This window comes from Echinops telfairi, unplaced genomic scaffold (genome assembly GCF_000313985.2).
Source record: "Echinops telfairi isolate 266 unplaced genomic scaffold, ASM31398v2 ScPeMD7_7469;HRSCAF=8507_1, whole genome shotgun sequence".
Taxonomy (NCBI): Eukaryota; Metazoa; Chordata; class Mammalia; order Afrosoricida; family Tenrecidae; genus Echinops; species Echinops telfairi.
The window spans coordinates 19,711,107-19,732,683 of NW_022111373.1; the positions used below are offsets into that span (position 1 = coordinate 19,711,107).

The following is a 21,577-nucleotide window of genomic DNA, read 5'->3' on the forward strand; positions in this document are numbered from 1 at the left end:
TGGTGCCCCAGTAAGCCATGCCTCATAAGCCTTGTGGTTTCCAAAATTATTCCAAGTTAGGCACTGCTACAAGTTAAATATGCTGCTGGCTGTGAAATAATGAGAGGGGTAATAAATATATAGAACTTGAAATCTCTTGATGAAAAATGAAAGAGATTTTATGAACCTAACCAGTCAAACTAAGATGAAAACCCCCTCGTTGCTCCCTGTGATTAATGCCCTGGTTTTCATTTGAGAAGTTCATAGTCAATTTCCTATTCCAATTTCTAGTACTGGAGGCATCATTATGGCAACAGTGAGTCCATCTAGTTTTGGTAAATAGGCGGCTCTACACTCCTAGAGGAAAATATTGAAAGGGAATGACCTGGGGTGTGTGTGTGTCAATGTGTCCTCAAGAAACATGGTTATAAACCTCTATGGAATTGGGCGCATACATTAGAGGGGGCACTCAGTCACAGGAATGTTACATTTGGGCACATTAGTAAACTGCTCTTGCTAATTCACCTTCTATTTTTCAGAACCGTGGGTGGCATCCAAATGAGCAGTTGCTGTTATTTTTGTTGTTAGGTGCCATTGAGTTGGCTCCCATCCACAGCAACCTTATTCATAAGAGAGCAAAATACTGCCTGGCCCTGTGCCAAGAAACAGGGGCTAGGAAGTTTTGACCACGATCATATGATTGGCAAGTGGTGTAGCCTGGAGGAAAAGTCAAATTTCATTGTTGGCGCAGAGCTCTCTTTTTGTTAATCTCATCAGTGTTACTATTTTCCTGGTATTAAACTCTCATGCATACATGGCATGCATGCATATGTACTCTCTCTCTCTCTCTCTCTCTGTGGGGTATGAACAAACCAGCCATCCTGTCTAAATTAATTTATTTCATGAGATCATTTCTCCACATTCCATTTCACATTGCCTGTGGATACATAAACCTAGTCTTGGGTAGAAGAATGAGGACTTTGGTCCTTAATTTGGCCCTAAATGTTGCGCAGAAAATGTTTTCTTAACTCCCCGCGAGCCCTGGGAAGTTTGTTTGCTTGACTTTCAAACACCGCCAGCCAGAAGACGCATCACTCTAAAAGGCTGTCTGCAGAAAGCTGAGTTCCTTTAGAAAAATTAGGACCTGGAGGCCATTACTGGACAGAGAAGGTTGTCAGGGACAAAGCTTGGCAGAACATTTGGCTCCTAACAAGGTTAATTTTGAAGACTTTAATTTTTATAGATTATCCTAGGAGTTGGTACAGCATCATCTCAAATTTCCTAAATAAATGAATGCCTATTAATCATTCAGAAAAAAGAAGAAGAAAGCAAGGGGAAAATTACATGCTCGTCTTCTTCTAGATAAAATGTTAAGCCCTCAGACCCTGCTGAGCCAACAGAGACATCTCCGGGACACCAAGAAGTAAAATAAATTGCAGGGTCATCACCCTTTGCCTGTACCGACCCCCTTCCACAGTCAGTAAATGATGTGTGAGTAGAGACGCCCTTTATCCACACGAGGGAAGATGTTCGGAGCTCTTTCTCCTGAGCATCGGACTGTGGTGGAGTGTCATGGAAGTCTAATCTAACTGTCAGGACCTTCAAAGGAGATGTTTGGATGGCGTCAGAGGGCATGCTCAGCATCTCTGTCATGAGCGCTGTTCTCTGGGAGGGGAAGCCACGAACCACCACGTGGCATGCTTTGTAGATGCAGTGAGCGAAGTTCCTTTATGTGGCCTTTTGGCAGGGTTCTTTGGAAAAAAGAAACATTTTGCTTAAGCCCTGAGGAGTTAATCTGTCCTAGATTTCTATCTTTAGAGAGACTGTTACTTGACATTTGTTGGGTGATCAGTAAACACTAAGGTTTGCGACTTTTTACCTAGTCTTGGGCTACAACTTGCCCTGAGATTGTTATGAACCTTGTAGGGCATAATTTGATCAAAAGACTACAAATGAGGTGAGTTATAACCCGACTGCGTCATGTCAATGAAGTGTCTATGGCCTACTGAGAGGGATTGGTCAGCTCATGGTCCTGGTGGAAGTGCCATGCCTTGAATCTGACAAAGAGTTTATGTCTTTAAGCAGCCAGCCCCACAGAGGTTTAGAGATAGAACGAGGAAAAGAAGCAATAAGAAGAAAGAAAGAGAGTGAAAAGTCAAGAAATCTCTTCAAATTTTTGTGACATAGGTAACGTTGAAGACAGGGACAGATCCAGACAAGGCTCAGCAGCAGTCGGTGGTGACAGGTGGCAGGGCCGAGAGGAGTCTGTCGGGAGGGGGCTGAGGAGGAGCTTATCTTCAGGGGGCCTAAGGAGTCCTGTATGACTGACAGGAGCTGGGAGAGGGGTTCTGCCCTACAGAAGGGGGACTTTCGCCCTTCCTGGTCTGATGCTGAATTGTCGGGTTGATCATGATTCTGCGTTGCACTGTTCTTACTAAACCAGGAGTATGGTCTATGAGTCTGCGTGGTAATTGCAGGGCATCTTCAATTCCAGAAGAGAACTAGACAGTGACGTGGGCAGGACAGCTGGTGTCAGAATTGGTAGAACATTTGGAGACTGGAAGGAAGTCTGAGCTCCACCTTATCGGGTCTGGGGTTGATTTTGAGTTCTAGTATCTCCACTGAAATTTGACAGGGACTGCCGATGCTGCCCCTCCACCTACCATTTCACAGTGCGGTATAGTAGGACACTCTTCCCACCCACTTAGTGGTTCCTGCAATTCCCACACAGGCATGCTTTTGGAATAAAACTTCTTAAGACTCTATTATTTCCCACTAATGTCGCAGAAGAGTGCTTCTCCATTTTCAGTGTGTTCAAGAATCATCTGAATTGCACGTTATACCATACGGCTCCCCAACAACACAATTTATTAGGTTGGGGAGGGTAGATACATTTTCATTTTTAAACATTTCTATGTTTGCTACTGCTGCTTTTAGGAGAACCACAGCTTAGTTGTTGCACTGTTCTAGAATCAAGATTTCAGAATAACTAACTTCTTAGAAAGCTTTTGAGGGAATGGGAAAAAAGATAGATTGTGATGCAGAAAAAGGAATAAGAAGAATTTTGGAGTGTGAGAATGGTGTTATCAAGGACCAATACATGTGGGTGTATTCCGAGTGCTCAATACGAAAGAGAGCTCTGAGAAGGAGGACGGAAGAAGGAAGAAGAAGGAAGAAGAATTATAGGAAGAGAGATGGAAAAGGACTTTATCTAAAATGTTCTGTTTTCACATATTTTACCATGGCAAGCCTGGGATTCACGATTGCTGCCCACACACTTGCTATTTCTAACTCTTAAGGCTGGAAGTACTGTAGAACATTGAGCAACATACACTGTGACTGTGAAAATCAAGTTGAAGACTGACAAACTAATGATAAAGATGTGAATAAGGTGTTGTTCTTTCATGAGTGGGAAATTATACTTGCCTTTAAAGTTGAATCTATAGAAAGAATTATGGAATTAAATTGACTGGGGAGTGTTTGTGTGGTGAGGAGATTGGAATATGGGTGGGGTTTGAGTTGGGGTTTGAGATACTGTATATTGTTCCTTTGAACTCACCAAAGAACCTCAGACATGGATCTGCCTAGTGGGGGTCCCAGTAAACTTTGATTGACCATTTTGTCCAGACTGGCAAAAGTTCAGTGCTGTTCTTTGTTGCTTCAGAAATGGAAAGATTGAGAACCATTGCCAATTCTTTGAAGTGTGTGCCTGTGGGGCTGAGCCTCACAACTGCTCAAACCTGAAAATAATTAAGTATTTCACCACTGCAATGACTCAACTGGGGTTAGAATCTCACCAGATTGAGGCTTGACTATTTTTAATGCATGAAATTTAAAAATAATTGAGAGGTGTGGCTCAGAGTGCAGCTCACCCAGAAAAACCCATGCCCACATACAGTCTCTGCCAACCCAAGGCTCCAATGGCACCCCACATACTCATCAGCTCGGTTTCCCAGGGTGCACCCGCTTCCTTAGACTTTCTTAATTATTCTGATGCTTCCTCATGAAAAGTTAACCTCGTATGTCCTGACCACTCACTACCATAAGTGACCATGGCTAGATTACTTGATGAATATAGTTGGCCTCCTCTTGTCATTCAGGACTAAGTTCACCTGCTACCTTGTCAAAGAAACCTTCCCTTGCCAAACAATGTAGAAAAGCAGTCCTTCGAGAATCCTATCACAGTATTTTGTTTTCCTCTGAACAATTGTTATTGAAACGATCTTGTACACTTATTTACTAGTTTTTTTTCCTTCCCCTCCTCTTTAGTGTAGTCCATGTGAACTGAGATCTTATCACACTCATTCACTGCCGTATCTCTAGTGTCTAGACTCATGCTTGGCACATAAAAACAACAACAACAAAACAAATTCGCTTCCATTGAGTTGGTTGTGACTTATGGCGACTCTATAAGACACAGTACAACTGCCCCTGGGGGTTTCTGAGACTCTAACTTTTGGGGGGAGTAGAAAGCCTCATCTTTCTTCCTCAAAGCTCCTGGTGGTTTCCAACTACTGACTTTGTCATTAGCAGCCCAACATACTTCACGTATTTCCCTATTACTTCACCAGAGCCATATTTATTGACAACGTGAATTAATTGAAGTCAGGGTAAAGATGGATAATGTCTTTATGGACTACCCCGACAGAGTAAATCACTTACATTTTAACACACATCTTCAGTTCTTTAGCAGAAAGGAATGGGAAGATGCAGGAATTTCAGGCTCTCCCAGAAACCTTATGGTTGTAACATTTCATACATTAAGCAGTTGTGTCATGTAGGTGACTCGTGTGAGCTTCATTCAGATGCCAGCAGGACCAATAGAAGAAGAGACTTTCTGGCCTAAAGGACTATTTGGGGGTCTTATTAAAGTGAAAAAAAGGGATTGTCAGTGCAAATTTACCCACTCTCATTCTGGGAGGGTCCCTCTAGAACAGCGTTTCTCAACCTGTGTTATCACAATCCCTTTGGGGGGTTGAACCACCCTTTCACAGGTGTTGCCTGATTCATAACAATAGCAAGATTACAGTTATGAAGTAGCAACAATAATAATTTTATGGTAAGGAGGTCACCACAACATGAGGAACGGTATTATGTGGCATTAGGAAGGCTGAGAACCTCTGCTCTAGAAGGAATTTTGCCTGGTAGTTATCATCATCTATTACTAGGTTACAGATTTGAGAGGAAAGTGACATATCATTTAGATGCTTTCTTCTAAAGTAAAATCAAAACCAAGCCTTTTCGTAGGAACACCAAGGTCAGTTAGCATAATAGAGTTTTTGAAGACAATGTTCTACATTCTCTTTTAGTGATTAGCACTGGGCTTTATAACTCATTAGCATCTATTAGTCTCTTTCTGTCTAGAAGAGAGATGAAAATAAAAACACACATGGAAACAATTAGTCAAGTGTACTAAAGGACCACACAAGCATAAGCCTCTAAAACCCTGAAGCCAGAACAGATGGTGCCCAGCTACCACTACCAATGGCTCTGAAAGGATTAGAAGGCTCTTGATAGAGTGGGAGAAAAATGTGGAATCAAACTACGGATCATAAAATTTAAAAGGCTAAGAGATTTATAGAAAACAGAAAGAAATCTCGAAGAATTCAAGAAGACAAAACAAGAAACAAATGACAAATTCAATAGACAAAAAGAAACTATACAAAAACAGGAACTAGCAATCCAAACTCTATATAGTGAAATAATAGAAACAAACAACTCAAAGGAAGGACACAGAAGTGAAATTTAATCAATGGAAGAAAGAATTATTGATATAGAAGACAAATCCATTGACACTAATTTGTTTGAGAGAATAAAAAGGGTGAATAAAAATGAAGACAGCCTAAGGATTATGTGGGATACCATCAAGACAATACTAAACATATATTAAGGATTCCAGAAGGGGAAGAGAGGATAAAGGATGCAGGGAAAACATCTTGAAAGATGAGATTTCCATTTAAGATGTTCAATGAACAACAAATAGGATAAACCCCAAAAGAAATTTATCAGATATATAATTTTTTATAAATTTATCAGGTCATATATCAGGTCATTTATCAGATATGTAAATTTATCAGGTCATAATCAAACTTCCTCAAATGAAAGACTGAGATTTAAAATTTTCTTTTAAGAGAGAGAAAGATTTTGAGAGCAGCTTATGAACAACAACATATCATTTACAAAAGGACATCAATAAGACTAAGTGCTGATTTTTCTTCATCAGAAACCTTGCAGACAAGAAGGCAATGGGAAGCCATATACAGAGCCCTGACAGAAAAGAATTGCCAACCAAAAATCATAAATCTAGCAAAATTATCTTCCAAAATTGAATGGGAAATTGAGATATTATGAGGTATGAAGAATATTTGTAACCACCAGAGCCTCCTGCAAGAAATAGTCAAGGCAATCCTTTGGGCAAAAATCAAATAGGATTAGACATCCACCTGGAAAAGATATGTAAAAGCATAATGGCATTACCCAGATACTAAACCAGACTATTACCTCACAAAGCAAACTGAAGTGTCAAAATAAACGACAAGGAACCAGAGATACTAAGCAGTAAATGCCAATATCAAAACAAAAGGGGAAATGAATGGTGTTGTTCTAGAAGATACCTGTGGCGAAAAGTCAATGTGATTCTCATATATAACACACTGTTTAAAATACAATGGGAAAAAGTGAACTTTAGGGTAACCACCCAAAATTAATAAATCTGCTCCACAAAATAAAGACGATCCAGTTAGTACAAAAATTAAAAGCAAATGATGAGAAAAGAAGGTCCATATATAAAAAGAACTAAGCACAGAACTTTAAGAAGCACAAAGAGACTGTTAACTGCAATCCGCCTGTAGGGTCTAAGATCCATTCCTTGTTTTTCAACTCTGGCGGCTGCTACTATGGCTTTGTTTGTGGCATCATCATTCTATTTCTGCTTTCATGGGCACATGAATAAGAACCTTACCAGGGGCACAACAGTTTACATTTAAACTAACTCTTCTCTGATGTATGCTGAAATTCGAATACCAGCATCCAATAGAGGACAAAGTTCAGAATGTAGGAAGGGGTAGGAATGAAACAGAGAGACAGAAGGAAGAAGTGGGATAAGTGATATTATATTGTGGGGGTTGTAATCAGATTTATCCTCAAATATTAAATTTGATAAAATTCTATAAAAGAAACTGTTGGGCAATCAATGCAATTAGAGGAAAAAACAAAAACTAAAGAGCAACCCTGGCAGCACAATGGTCTCGTGTGCAGCTGCTAACCTCTGTTGTCGTTAGGTGTCATCAAGCTGGTGTACAGCAACCTTATGCACAATCGAATGAAACACTGCCTGGTCCTACACCACCTTTACAATTGTTCTATGCGGGAGCCCCTTGTTGAAGCCATTGTGTCAATCCATCTCTTTAAGGGCATTCCTCTTTTTTGCTGCTCTTCTGCTTTACCAGACATGATGCCCTTTTCCAGGGACTGGTCTCTCCTGATAACGTGCCCACAGGCTTTATTCCATTCACATTAGCACAGTCAACTCTACTTTGAGAACGCAGCTCCTCCTCACTCACTAATTCCTAGGATGTCAATCTTGATGCATTTCATTTCCTTTTTGATGACTTTCAATTTTCCTAGATGAATTCTTAATACATTCCAAGGTACAATTATTAGTAGATTTTTTTATAGCTGTTTCTTCTTACTTTGAGTAGTGCCCTATCAGCAAACGAAGATCCCCAAGGTTACACTCCCACTGTCTTTAACCCATTCATGTCATCCTGGTTGACTCTACTTTGAGAAAGTAGCTGCTCATCAGCCACGTATCGAGTGCCTTCTGACCCATGGGCCCAATCAGCCCATCCTCCGGCACTATCTCTGAAAGTGTTCTCTTTGCAGTCATTAGGCTTTCTGCATCTGATGGTGTTTCAAAGCTATGTTTAAGGCTTTCAGTGGCTGCTTCCTCTGAAGTGGGCTGCCAATTCCTTCCTTGTCATCTGTTCTTAGTCTGGAAGCTCTGCTGAAGCCTGTTCCCTTTGTGTGACCCTGACGGCCTTTGAAACACCAGTGACAGAACTGCCAGCAGTGTAGCAACACACAAGCCACCGTGGTAGGAAAAAGAGAAAGGAAAGTGATAAGCTCACTGACTCGAATTCTATCTTGCAAGACTGGCTAGACCAGAGGAGGTACACTGGTACAGATAGGAACTGAAAATACAGGGAATCCAGGATGGATGAGCCCTATAGGACCAGTGGTGTGAGTGGCAAAACAGGGAGGGTGGAGGGAGAGTGGGTAGGAAAGAGGGAACCAATTGCATGGAACTGTGTGTGGCCTCCTCCCTGGGGGACGGACAACCAAAAAGTGGATGAAGGGAGAAGTCGGACAGGGCAAGATATGACAAAATACCCATTTGTAAACTATCAAGGGCTCATGCGGGAGGGGGGAGCGGGGAGGGAGGGGAAAAATGAGGACCTAATGTCGGGGGTTTAAATGGAGAGAAAATGTTTTGAGAAACGATGTACAAATGCGCTTTACACAATTGATGTGTGTATGGATTGGGATAACAGTTGTATGAGCCCCTAATAAAATGTTAAAAAAATAAATAAAAAAAAAAAAAAAAAAAAAAAGAAACCAAACTCACTGTCGTCAAGCCCCTTCCTACTCATGGAGGACAGAGGAAAACTGCCCCTGTGAGTCTCCAGGAGCTTTTCACAGGGGTAGAAAGAGTCATCTTTCAACTCGGGAGCAGCTGGTGGGTTTGAACCGCTGACCTTGCAGTTAGCAGCCCTACCCATAAGCACTATACCCCCAGCACTGTCCTATATATAGGTTGGCTGTTTACACATTCTTAGCAGGTCTGTGGGAACAAGACTGGGATATCTGTTCCCATAACAGTACAGCCTAGGAAACTGAGAAAGTTCTGTTACATTGGTTCAGGATGAGTGAAAAATCAACTTCATAACACCTAAACACAACAGGCAGAAAAACACCAAATATGTTTTATTATATATTGGTGCTACATTTGTGATTTAATGATTATATAGAGAGAGTTGATTAGGGATGCACTTTCTTCCTTTACTATTTCTACTGTTAGAAGTCCTAAAGAGAGAATGGTAACTTTTCTGAGAAACCGAGAAACTCCCTTTTAAAGGTCTTAAAGAAATTACCCAAATCCATGTTGGAGAAGATGCTGTTTTCTCATGTCATTTTCATACCAAATTATTATTTTTTACTAAAAATATGAGTGAGATGACAAATTTTAAATGAAATTCAGGAGAGAGTACATTCTTCCTTAGAAATGAATTCCTGCTCACGTCTCCCCCTTTACATTTTGTGGAGGTTGCATGAGAGCTGCCAAGAAACCCTCACTGGTTAACAAATGGCTAATTGACAGCCGCCCATCTGTTGATGGGTTTTGGCTGTTTTCAGATGGAGTCAATGATCATTAGATTTTGTTTCCCCTCACGGGGAAGAGCTGTGACATGCTGACTACCTGACAGTGTTAGAACGAGTTCTGATTTGTTATTTAAGCAGGCTAAATAAATCTTTCTTTAAGGTAGTGGCCCTGACCTATGTCTAGTTTCTATCTAAATCCACACCATTTAATTACTTTTTATTAGGGCCAACAAATATTGCATTTTGTAGTGGCTATGGCATATAAATTATGATTCATATTTTGAAATATTACAGAAATAAGGAATTAGCATAATTTGATGACTTGATCTTCTCTCTCTGAAATTCCAAAAGAAATCTGTCTTGGAAGGGGTACAGCAGAATATTTCCTAGAAGTCAGGATAGTGAGACTTCTCATGTACTTTGGGCATATTTTCAGGAGAGACCATCCCCTGACAAAGGCATCATGTTTGATAGAGTGTCAGCAAAGAGGAGGAAGACCTTCAACAAGATGGATTGGCAAAGTGACTACAACAATGAACTCAAACATAAACAATTGTGAGGATGCAGTGCTTCATTCTATTGTTCTTAGAAAGTAAGGCGACCAGACGTCCGGCTTTTGGCAGGACAGTCCGGGTTTGGGGCATTTTTAAAAAGTCCCGATTTTTGGAAAGAATGCACGACAAGCTAGGGAGTGGTCTATTTGGTCCATATAGACCAAATTTTTAATCAAGAACCACCCCACCCCCCACCCCGGTCAATGGTGTCCCGCTTTAAATCTAGTCACGTTGTCTTAGAGTCCCCAGGAGTCAGAAATGACTTAACAGCATTGAACAACAACAACCCTGCATTCTCGGTGTGTGTTTCAAATGCCTTATGATCTCGATAAAAATATATACAAAAACGTCTTCAAGTTGAAAGAGGAAAGATGCAAGGGTAATGTCTAATATCTGCATGGCTGAAAGCCTTGACTGGACATTGCCCAGAGAGACTAGCCTTCAAATAATACACAGTCAGTGACAACCAAACTTTGAAGCTTTGAATAGGCAGAACTTTTCTCTCTGACGAGAATCTCAGCAGCATCAGGATCGGATATCGGAGAGGCGGCGACGCTCTGTTCTGGTTTCTCTCCCCTATCTTCTTCTATTTAACTCATGACCGACCACCCACTCTTTTGGTGAGATTACCTTCTTATATGGTCCATATGTAGAAATAAATCTGCATTCCGTATGGCTCTTCCTAGGAAAGAACTGACTCAAGTCTACAGAGTGATCTGGATATCCAAAATCCTCTGACAAAGAGCAAACCAAATCTATACATCAGGACATAATCATGAATTTATTTTATAATTAATTAATTAGAATCACCCAGTTATTGTATTTCATTGTATATCTATTATATTCCAGGAGATGTGTCAGATGATTTGGTCTTTGCTCCCATGTAGCTTAGCTTATGGTGGAAATGACGACACAAATAAATGTGAAATTATAATATGATGAAAATCTAACTTAGGAAGGTGACTTTGGAGAAATGATGTTCGGTTGAGATGTGAGAAAAGAGTAGGAGTTAAATAGCTGAGGGGAAGGCAGAGCAGTTCAGGAAGGGCGGTATGTGCAGAGGCCATGGGTAGGATGAAGCACAGCAGGACCGGAGGGAGGCAGCATGTATGTGGGTTATCAGAATGATGCTATGGCAGAGGGGTGTGATAGGAGTGAGGATGGAGATTGTAGAGGAAGGATCATGCATGGTCTATGGTTTAAGTTAAGGGTTTCCGGATTTATTCTAGAATTAAAGGAAAATTACCCAAGTGTTTTAAGGAAGGAAATTGAAGGGATGCAATGGTAGCCTTACTAGGTAGCCAGTGGAGGAAAATGGTAGCCGTATTAGGAAGTAGTCCAAAGGCAAGGTGATAGAAATTTGGTCTAGTGTGTTTGTGATGAATATAGTCAGAATTAAATAGAAGGGATAATATGACTTATATTTTTCTAAATATCTTGCGGTACTTGACTTACAACTAAAATCCTCACAACAACAAGTAATATGACAAACAGAGAAGAGGTTGAAGTTGTCAAGGATTTCATCTCGCTTGGATCCACAATCAATGTTCATGGAAGCCACAGTTATGAGATCAGATGCTGCATTGCATTGGGTAAATCTGCTGCACAAAACTTCCTTTAATTGCTGGGAAACAAGGATGTTACTTTGATGAATAAGGTGCACCTGACCCAAGCCTTGGGTGTGTTCACTCACCCCTTACGCATGTGAAAGCTGGACGTAGAATAAAGAAGACGAAAGAAGAACTGATGGATTTGAATTGTGGTGCTGGAGAGGAATATTGAAAGTACCATGGACTGCCAAAAGAACAAACAAATCTGTCTTGGAGAAGTACAGGCAGAATGCTTCTTAGAAGCAAGGATAGTAAGACTTCATGTCACATACTTTGGCTCTGCTATCAGGAGAGAGCAGCCCCTGGAGAAGGACAGCATGCTTGGTAAGGAAGAGCTGCAGTGAAGAAGAGAAGATGGGTTGACACAGTGATTGCAACCATGGGTTTAAACATAATAACAATTGCAAGGATGGTGTAGGGCACCTCACAACAACAACCAACAATGACATTAAATCTGTGCTTTCATTAGTATCACTGTGATTGTATCAAAATCATTTTGGGGATGAGCTAACCATGTAAAATTTTCCATTAGACCTTTCTACAGCTAAGTATCTAAAAAGAACATTACACTAGAAAAATTTAGCATGGATTTATCCCTGATTCACGACCCTAAAGAATGTGTCCGTGCCCCCAAGTGAATGCTTTCGTACAATGAAAACCACCTGTGAAAATGTCTTCTAACCTTTAAACCATTCTCCAGTGGTAATTAGCTTTGGGTTACCTGCATTTTTGCATACTCGGTTGGTGTAGTCTTTTTGGAATCTAGGGTCCAACTCCATTGTTATCCACAAAGGCCTTTGGTTTGTTGGAACTATTTCAGGGATCCAACTACTTCCATAGTAAATCCATTACTGTGTGATTATGTTTAATAGGCTCCTGACATCCATCAAAAAATGTAGCCCACTACATTTGAGGCAGAATACTCCAGACAGTATTTCAAACTTAATTCTCCAACAGGAGTGGAAATAAGAAGCTACACTTAATACACAGGAAGTATTGATTTGGAAAGATTTCTTTAAAATTCTCTTGATAAACTGATAGCAAAACCTCCTGAAAACAACAAAACAAAACAAAAACTACTACCGGGTGGTTTATTAGAGATCCAATTCTATCCTCATAGCTCACTCGTGACTTGGACTGTTAGAATTTAGACTGTGTCCAGCAAAGCGCATGGAAAGGTAAAAGATAAAAATGATTAAAAAGTATCACCGCCAGGCTTTATTTTAAACTGATGATTTGAAAGCAATACATATTTTAATTTTACACTTAAAAAAAGGTATAGATAATATCCTCTTTTTAAAGGGACTGAATCAAGATAAAAAAAACCAACAGCTAAATAACAACAACAACAAAACTCAACATAATAGTAAGTCTGTAATAGGCAAGACAATGAGACAGGAGGAAAAAGAAAAAAAAGATGATAAAGTATAACAGGTATAATATTTAGAAGTTAATATGGTGTGAGTGTGACGTTCAAGTATACTTATAGAAGTTGGCTTGGATTAAATTTCCATGTCTACAACAAAGTTACACCCTGACAACCGCCCCCCCCAAATACACATTTACCTAGAGGGTGTATATTTAATACCTATAATAACTTCAGGCACACCTTTAAAAGAAACACCATATTTTTCTTGAAGACCTAATTAGAAGTGAGCACATGAACACATGGGCATCTGTGTGTGCATTTGTTTATTTATTTATTCAGCCCACATTCGATCCTCCAAGTCAGCAGTTGCAATCCACCGGATATTCCACAGGAGAAACATCTGCCTTTCTGCTCTTGTTAGGATTTACAGCCTCCGAAGCCCGCAGGGGCAGTTTACTCTGTCCTAGAGGGTTATGATGAATCTGAATCCACAGTGAGCTGTGAGTTGAGTTATGCTATATTCGGAGTCCCCAGATAACGCAGGGTGCCTCAGAAGAAAAGACTGGCAATGCACTGCTGAAAGAGCACCGCCATTGAAAGCTCTATGGAGCACGGTTCTGCTCAAAGATGCCTTGGCTGCCATGAGTCGGAGTTGACTTGAAATCAGTAGATTTAAACTAGGAATGTGAAAAATGCTGGGGAATTTTGATGCTTTTGCACTTCTAGTCGTGGCAATTTCAATTTTCATTTATTTTGTAAGTATCTGACTTTTCCCTTTGTCAACATTCATATTCTCTGCTTTGACTGCAGGTTCCTACTTGCAGGAACCCTAGTGCCCCCATGGGCTCAACACTGGTTGTTACTGTAAGACTGGCCATCCAACCCACTGTCCACTCCACTGGAGAAAGGAGAGACTGATGGCTCTCAGTAATATGCACAGGCTTGCTAACCCCAAGGAGCAGCTAGCTCTACATTGTCCTACAGGGCTTCTAGGACTCAGAATTACTCGATGGCAGTGGGTTTGGGTCTGGCTTTATAAAGGAGGAAATTTGTCCTGTTTCAGACCCTTCGGGGAAGTAGGTATTATAACCTCCTCTATTAACTCATGACTGTTTAATAATTCTTATTCAACTCCTTTTTCATTGTCTTACCAAAATGGGAATCCAGTTATGCATAAATCCATTACTGTCTTCAATTCTTTTGTCTCTCTATTTTTATTTTGTGCATTTTATGCAAGGTAATCCATTAATGAAATACAAATATGAATAACAAAATATAGGGCTCAAAAATTATTCTCCAATTCTTCAGTATTATTTTTCTTTCTAGTAGAACCCAAGTATGGGGTTGAAAAGTAGACTCTAGTTGCAATCCCAACTTAAATCTTTTACTAGTTGCGTGACCTTGATTTTTTCTAAGGCTCAATTTCTTTATCTGGACAATAGAAGTATGATTACTATTTCACTCAAATGTTGTAAGAATTAAATGGAAGTAATGTTTAGCATACTTCTTATATCTAGGTAGGTGTTCAAAATTAAATAGTAACTCCAGTCAGTTATTGAAGTACTTGAAATACATAGTGCTGAATATTTAATTTAGTTAAGGAATAAAATATATGAGCAGAGAAATAAGACTTTTTATTCAATCTGCTTACATGTGAATGAGTTGAATGCACAGCATTTTAACTTGTTAGCTCTTTTTAAAATAGTGTTCGTAAGTCTAAGACAAAAAGAATAAAACAGTACTTCAAATGAAAAAAAGTACTCCAAGAAAACCTCTTGCAGAAGTTATTCAGAAGTGATGTATAAAGATGTCTAATTTTCTGGCGCTTATCCAGCTACCGCTGTGATGCTCTGTAGATGTGGAGTCCTCGTTCCTAGGTAATACTAGTTTCATTTATACAGCACTTTCCAAAACACATTTACATCCAATAACTCATTTTATCTTCACAAAAATCTTGCAAGACAAGTAGAGCATGTGTTATGACTCTCATATGACAGATGAGGAAAATAAACCTAGGGAAGTTCGGTCACTTGCCTGAGGCCAGAGAGTTCCTTCGTGGTAGAACTCATCCTCTGTCACCAATTCTGGGCTTTGTTGCTTCTCTCCTCCTCATCAGGGAAAAATGCAGAGCTAAGTGTAAGAGATCAGAGAGAAGAATGTGTTTGTGCTGACTCTTGTAGTCTTCTGGGCCCTGAAGCTGGAAAGAGCCTTCCAGCAGGCAACTCCTGCATGCTCTATTCTCTCTCATCTCCTACCCCTGTGGACGCTACCTGTATAGAGACGTGTCTCAAGATGGCACTGTGGGACTGATAGGTAAGTAGTCAGTAGGGGAGAAATGGTGTCCTGTGGCGTTTCAATATGGGGATGCTGGAAGGCCAGGCTTTGGAGAAGGAGTGATGACAGTAGCCTTTTTTTTTCCTCTTTCTCTCTCTGGGCCATGAAAAACCTCTGGGCCTGCCAGGTCTGAAGCCGATACGATTTGTTGAAGAAAATCCTTGGATAGCTGAATGTTCAGTATACAAAGAATTTTATCCAATTTAACAATAAAAAGAAAAGCTTTATCTAGGATCAGTACATCTGAAGAGACAGTAACTGTTTTGATGGTTTCTTAGGGGTATGGCAGGGGAGGTTGGAGGGAAAGGGGGAACTAATAATGAGAGAATTAAGAAAATGTTCTGAACTGATTGTAGTGATGATTGTACAACTGTTCTCGATGTGGCTGAACTATTGAATTATACGATATGTGAATTATATGCAAAAAAAACCTGTTGGAAAACAGCACAACTTTGAATTAGGCAAGAGATTTGGTATCTCTCCAAGGTATTCTCTGAAGAAGAAATAGAAATGGCAAAGAAGCACATGAAAAGGTGCTCAACATCATTAGGCCTTGTTGATGTTTTGGTTAGGTGCTGTCAATCTGTTGACTTAGTGGTCCTATATGGCAGAGTAGAATTGCCCAAAGGGTTTCCTTGGCTGTAATCTTTACAGGAGCAGTGTGGCAGTTATGTAATCTTTTGTCCACTTGCAAAGGGGTGGAGTCTAGCCTGTCAGTCAGGTTGTAGCTTGAGGACCTCGTTTGGAGGTTCAGCAGAGATAAATAGCTCACTCGAGGCCAGACACACACTCTCTCCTACACATTCCTGTTGACAAACCACATGGGGCAACGCTGATGGAGCCAGAGCCCTGGCGCTGGAGGAGTCACGTGGAGTCACCCCTGCCAGCCCTGAGATGATTTCCCCACTGAATCCACAAGACTTTCCACCCACTGGCCTGTGATCTTCCTGCATTCTGCTTCATTGTATGTGTTGTATGTGTCTGAAGAGGAATTTATAGACTGGTATCCGTCATATGGGATATTAGACTTATGGATTTGATCTGAACTGGGCTGGGCTGGTTCCTTAATATATAATTACTGTTTATATAAAGGTCTTTCTTATACACATATGAGTCTCCCTGGATTTGTTTCTCTAGTCAACTCACAGTAGCACAAGCAGGTCACCATGTCTTTTCTTCTGCAGAGTGACTGGTGGGTTTGAATGATGGGTGGATTGAACCACAGACCTTTCAATGAGCAAGCAAGTGGTTAACCATTGTGATACCTGGGCTTCTTATAAATTCTCAGTACATCAGCTGGGTTAATAAGCATAAGCACAGTAAGTAGACTTCTACAATGCTTGTACCTCATTATGATTCCGTACTATACAGGGTCTCTTTTCAAACATTTCCATGTAATTCCTCTGGCTTCTGGATCCAGCTCAGGCCTACTGCTGGCTCACACTGTTGGAAAGTAATGCACCAGTGGAAAGCTTTGGTCTCAGTTTTAACCTCAGAGAATGCTCTAAAACATTTCCTATGTGCAGTGTGTCTCCAGTCAGACTGATTTTGGGTTTTTTTTTTCACCTCATTTTTTGCCTCCATTAACCTTTGTGAGTGTTGATAATAACATTTCCCATTATCTCCCTCCATGAGCTTAAATAATCTTACACTTAGCAGATCGAACACCACCAGGTAAGTGGTTAAACACACATATTGCAGTATTCCAAAATATATACAAGTCAAGTAACCCAGAAATGGAAAGTGAATTGCTTCAGGCCATGCAGTAAAGAAGTCAAAGACCCAGAATCAGAAACTAGTATATTTAAAGGTCTTAAAAACAGGATCTGTGTTTTATATATTTAAGCTAACCTTTGCCATGCTCGGCAGAGTACCTGGCATATGTTAGGAACTCATGAAATAGTTGGTGGAAAAATGAGAACTCCAAATTCTTGCTGAGGGGGACCCACATGCTATTCTGCATTTGCTTACTTTCAAGCTCCCCACACTATCTCCCCAAAACTAGCATTCTTCAACGATATGAATTTTTAGATTTGGACTCTAGTGTAAAAATTCCGGTGTACCTGACCAAACCCATGAAAACTACCCATGAAAAATACCGCTGATGATGTCAACATCATATTTTATCCATCCTCCTTGGACTCAGCTTTTTGATTCTTCAATCTCTGTTTCTTTCTACCACCATCCAGCCATCATCACGTCCTGTGGATTCTACTTGCACTCGATTTCCGCATATTCACTTAAGTCCCACTCCCGCTACATCAGTACAGTGGCTCGTCACATTCATTATTACAAAGGGAATCGTTTTTGTTCTGAAAGAAAAATGTTTATTTGAAACTTGGCTTGTTGGTCCCACACCTCTATTTACAAAAAGAAATGTTCTGCAATATGACTCATTGCCCAGTACCTTTGCAATTTCCTTGGTAAGTCTGTGTATTTTAGTTCGATGTATTAATGTGAATAACATGCATATTTTAATTTTTAAGGAAGATGGTCAAAGTTCCTACAAGTTCGTGTTCATCTTGTTGGAGAGCAAACACTGGTTCCAAATGTCATTGTTTGAGACTCAAGTAATGAGAAACTCGTGAGAAGCGAAGGCAGATCCTCACTGAGATGTGGCCCAAGACCCTCTGACTGGCATGTTCTCTGCCTTTAGGCCAAGTAGTTTTCCACCCACTGCCACGAAAACAGGGACATCTGCAAAGCCTGAAAACAAGCTGTTCCAGCCCAAATCCCAGAGCCTTTTAGTAGGCTTTTCACTAGGCATCTTTAAAACACTTTTAAAAAACATTAATTGCTCAGCTTTTTTTTTTTTAACAGGCTTTGCTTTCTCCTAAGATTATTTCCAATTCTATCACATTCTATGTACAACTTTTGCTAAGCAGGGCAAAGCTCTTTCAATGAAATAAGCTCATTGTGAATTGCACTTCTGTTACTATTACAGTGCCCCTCCCCCACCCCATGTTTGTACCACTGACGTTTCCAATGTTGGGAAGCCCAGGTATCATTCGTCATCGTCACTCTTTGCATTCCCATGGGGGACTCTTCTCCGTCTTGCCCTGAAGGATGAGCACAAGCCGGATGGGTAGCATCAGAAGATAAACTTCAGCACGAAGACCCCTATGTTCACTCAGACAGTACGCACCTTCCACCGCACGTGTCACATTCCAAATAAGGTCTGTGTGAAGCATTTCCTGTCCTGAGTAAGTAGTACAGCCCAGCCTGTCCCAGGTCTACGGACTCGGCCCATCTCTAGTAGACATGCTGGATAAAGGTTCCGGGTTCTCTTCCTGGAGCCCAGCCCTTTTCCAAATGGTATAACAGTTGCAGTAATACCCCCAAAACCCGTCCTTAATGCCAGCTTGCAGACCCCCCATTGGACAGCATTGATGGGCAGCCCCCAGGATGGTTTGCTTTTTTGAATTTGGTTCTTGGTTAGTAGAGACTCGATGTCATTCGCAGCTTGATTCACAGCCAATGGATTATTGTCACCATTGAAATGGTAACTGTTAGACTGCTCAGTAGCCCCCTCTACTGGTATTGCCCCTGTTCCACACGTTGGAACAACGAATTTTTCCGAAGGTTGAGGAATACAGAGCATAGACTAGAGTAGGTCTAAGGGTGTGGGTCCAAGCTGTGTATTGTGTCTTCGGTGGAGACTCTTCTCCACATCACACTCGGTGATGTCAGCCTTCCACTTAAAATACTCTTGGACAGCATCTCCAAAATCTCTCGCAGCCTCAATTGAGGGAAAGCATTCTTTCTCCCCTACCCTGTTGCCAGTGACTCTAAGTTTTAGCACTGGAGGGTCAGTTTCTCCCTTTGAGCTTTCTTGTGGCACATCTTCTTTGGAAGATGCCAAATCATCACTTATTAATGTTGCTCTCTCCTCCTTCATAGCTGGATTTTCATCACAGTCTAAGATATTTGTATCCAAGGCATTGCTAGTGAATTATTCTTTTAACATACCTCTCATCAATTTCTTCTCATTGTTTATTAGTAATCTTATCTTTACTTGATTTTGGATTTTTGTGTGTGCCTTTTTCACAATATTGAAACTGGAGGTAATTTTCCTTACTTTCATGGGGTTTGATCATGGGAGCTTCTCAGCCAACTCTTCAAAATCTTTTAGAGCTATTTAGGGCAGCGCAACCAATCATTCCAGCTGAGTGGACTGGTCACACTCAGATCACGCTGATGGAAGCCGCTTCACTACCCCGGAAACAACAAGTAGAAATTATGGTGATGGCAGTTTCTGATTTAACACTCTTCTAGACTCTCCCCACCACATTGCTGCATGGAAACTGTTGTTAGATTAACCTTTCTGACTGTGATATATCCTTTTCAAAATTTTCAACAACTCCCTTCACTATTTTGTCTGAATTCCTCACCAAGGAGTTAAAAATGATCTTAATTTACCTCTTGATTTCTGTCTCTCCCTTCTTCCAACAAAACGTTTCGGGGAAAGCAGAAAGGACCCTACTCAGTACTCCCTGGACTTCCCCCACCCCATGCTACCTCTGTCTTCTTGCTTAAACTCAAATGTGTATGTTTGGGCCTGGCCATCGCCTCCAGGAAGTTTCTCTGATTACCTGCCACCAGGTGAGATCTTTCCAGGCTTTGACTCCTCCTGAGTGAGTCTGTGCTTCTTCTGTGCCACAGCTGGCCTGTGTTTCATTTTCACGTGCAATGACTTCAGGACCACGGGTTGCATGACTATGTCCTGCATCACTAATCTGAGTGTCTTAGGGCAGCTATAGAATGTAAATGACTCCATTTTCTTTGTTAGCCACCCTCTCTGCCTTTAACGTAGCGAAATAAGCACTCCTTGTATTAAATGTCTTAAATGTTAAAAAAAACCAACTCATGCATTTGCTGTTCATTGCTCAGCTCATTCATATATTCCATGTGTGTAAAAGTATCTCCTAGCTTCATCTACACAGAGTAATATTTATGTATGGATTGTTGTTGTGAAAGGTGTATGAGGTCCCAATAAAATGATTTATTAAAATAAAATAAATAAATAAAAAAGAAAACATTCAAGATGTAATGAGAAAGTAGCTTATGATGACAAACTGTAGCTAGTTATTTATGACTCTAATTAATTTTCAATAGGAGAAGAATGAAAAATTTAAATGAAAACCTAAAGTACAACATCTAAAAGATACAAGAAACAAACTTAATGGGCCATTCTTAGTGTGCCCTATGAATGAGAGTTTCTGGCTTCTAAAACATTCACAGTTATCTTTTTGGCTGCTTTTGAGGGGCAGTGGCTGGCATTAGTGGGGTTCCCTCATGGGGATGAAAAATGAAGTTTGAAAGAATGTTCATTACCATCAGGGTATGTGTTGACGAAACTGATTTTTCACCTGCCAGAATGTGTATACTGGCTTCTGTCTCATCTGGAGAACTCTGTAACTGAAAGTAATTGATCAAATTAGCCCGGCAATAATCCCCCATCAGTTCTGTTACGACTGCAGCTTATTAACCTTAGCACACACTATTTATTTAAACCATGTGGATGACATCATGAAAACCACTCCCCTTTCACCAAAGCATGGTGCCGACTGTGAAAAACAATGTGGATTCAAACCACTCTGAGACAAGCTCTTTCTTCTTCTTTCCCTTATATTAAAAGATAAAGTGTAAAAGCCTGTTCTTAAACCATTTGATTTTTCCTCTAGCCATACCTCCCTCAGTGAAATGGAAACATTTCCATGGCATTTAGAACGAAGCAAACTAAAAATATCAAACACATTTATATCCGTTTTGGAAAAGGAGAATTGAAGACAGAAACTCTTCTTTTGATTTTCCTCTTATCTTTCATTTGCCAAGTTCATACTGCATAATGATTTCCTACCACAGCCTAGCAGACAAAGCCTAGTAAGGTCTTTATGCTAAAATTAGACACGAACTGGTAAAGGATTTCCCCTGAGCTGTGCTTATTCTCTTTTCTGGTGTCCCCTTCTTTCTGTGTAAGTCCGACCTGATTCAATGATAAAGATCACATGTATGGTCCCCCTTCACCCCCTGGACATGCTTATGTTCTTTGGCTCAGAGAGTCTCTGCTCTCCCAGCTCCCACATTGGTTCTCATCCACAGCTCTCTTCATCTGTGAAGCCTAATTTTTGAATATCGGTAGGAGACAAATGCATCAGGAATTCAGAAGGGAACCATTATTTTACTGGTGGCACCAATTTGAGTCAACACTGCAAAATGAGAGATAAAATGTACATAAGCAATGAAATAAATAGCAGATTTTTCTTTAGTGGAAAAGATGATTTGTAAATATTTAGTAAAAAACAGAAAACTCATTATTAATTTAATCTAGTATTTCCCCGATTTATTTA

The 21,577-nt window shown here is 40.4% G+C and overlaps 1 pseudogene; it reads right to left on the minus strand.

Annotated features, from left to right (window-relative positions):
* Positions 1-18,104: 18,104 nt before the first annotated feature.
* LOC101644296 lies at positions 18,105-20,687 on the minus strand (annotated as a pseudogene).
* Positions 20,688-21,577: the final 890 nt, after the last annotated feature.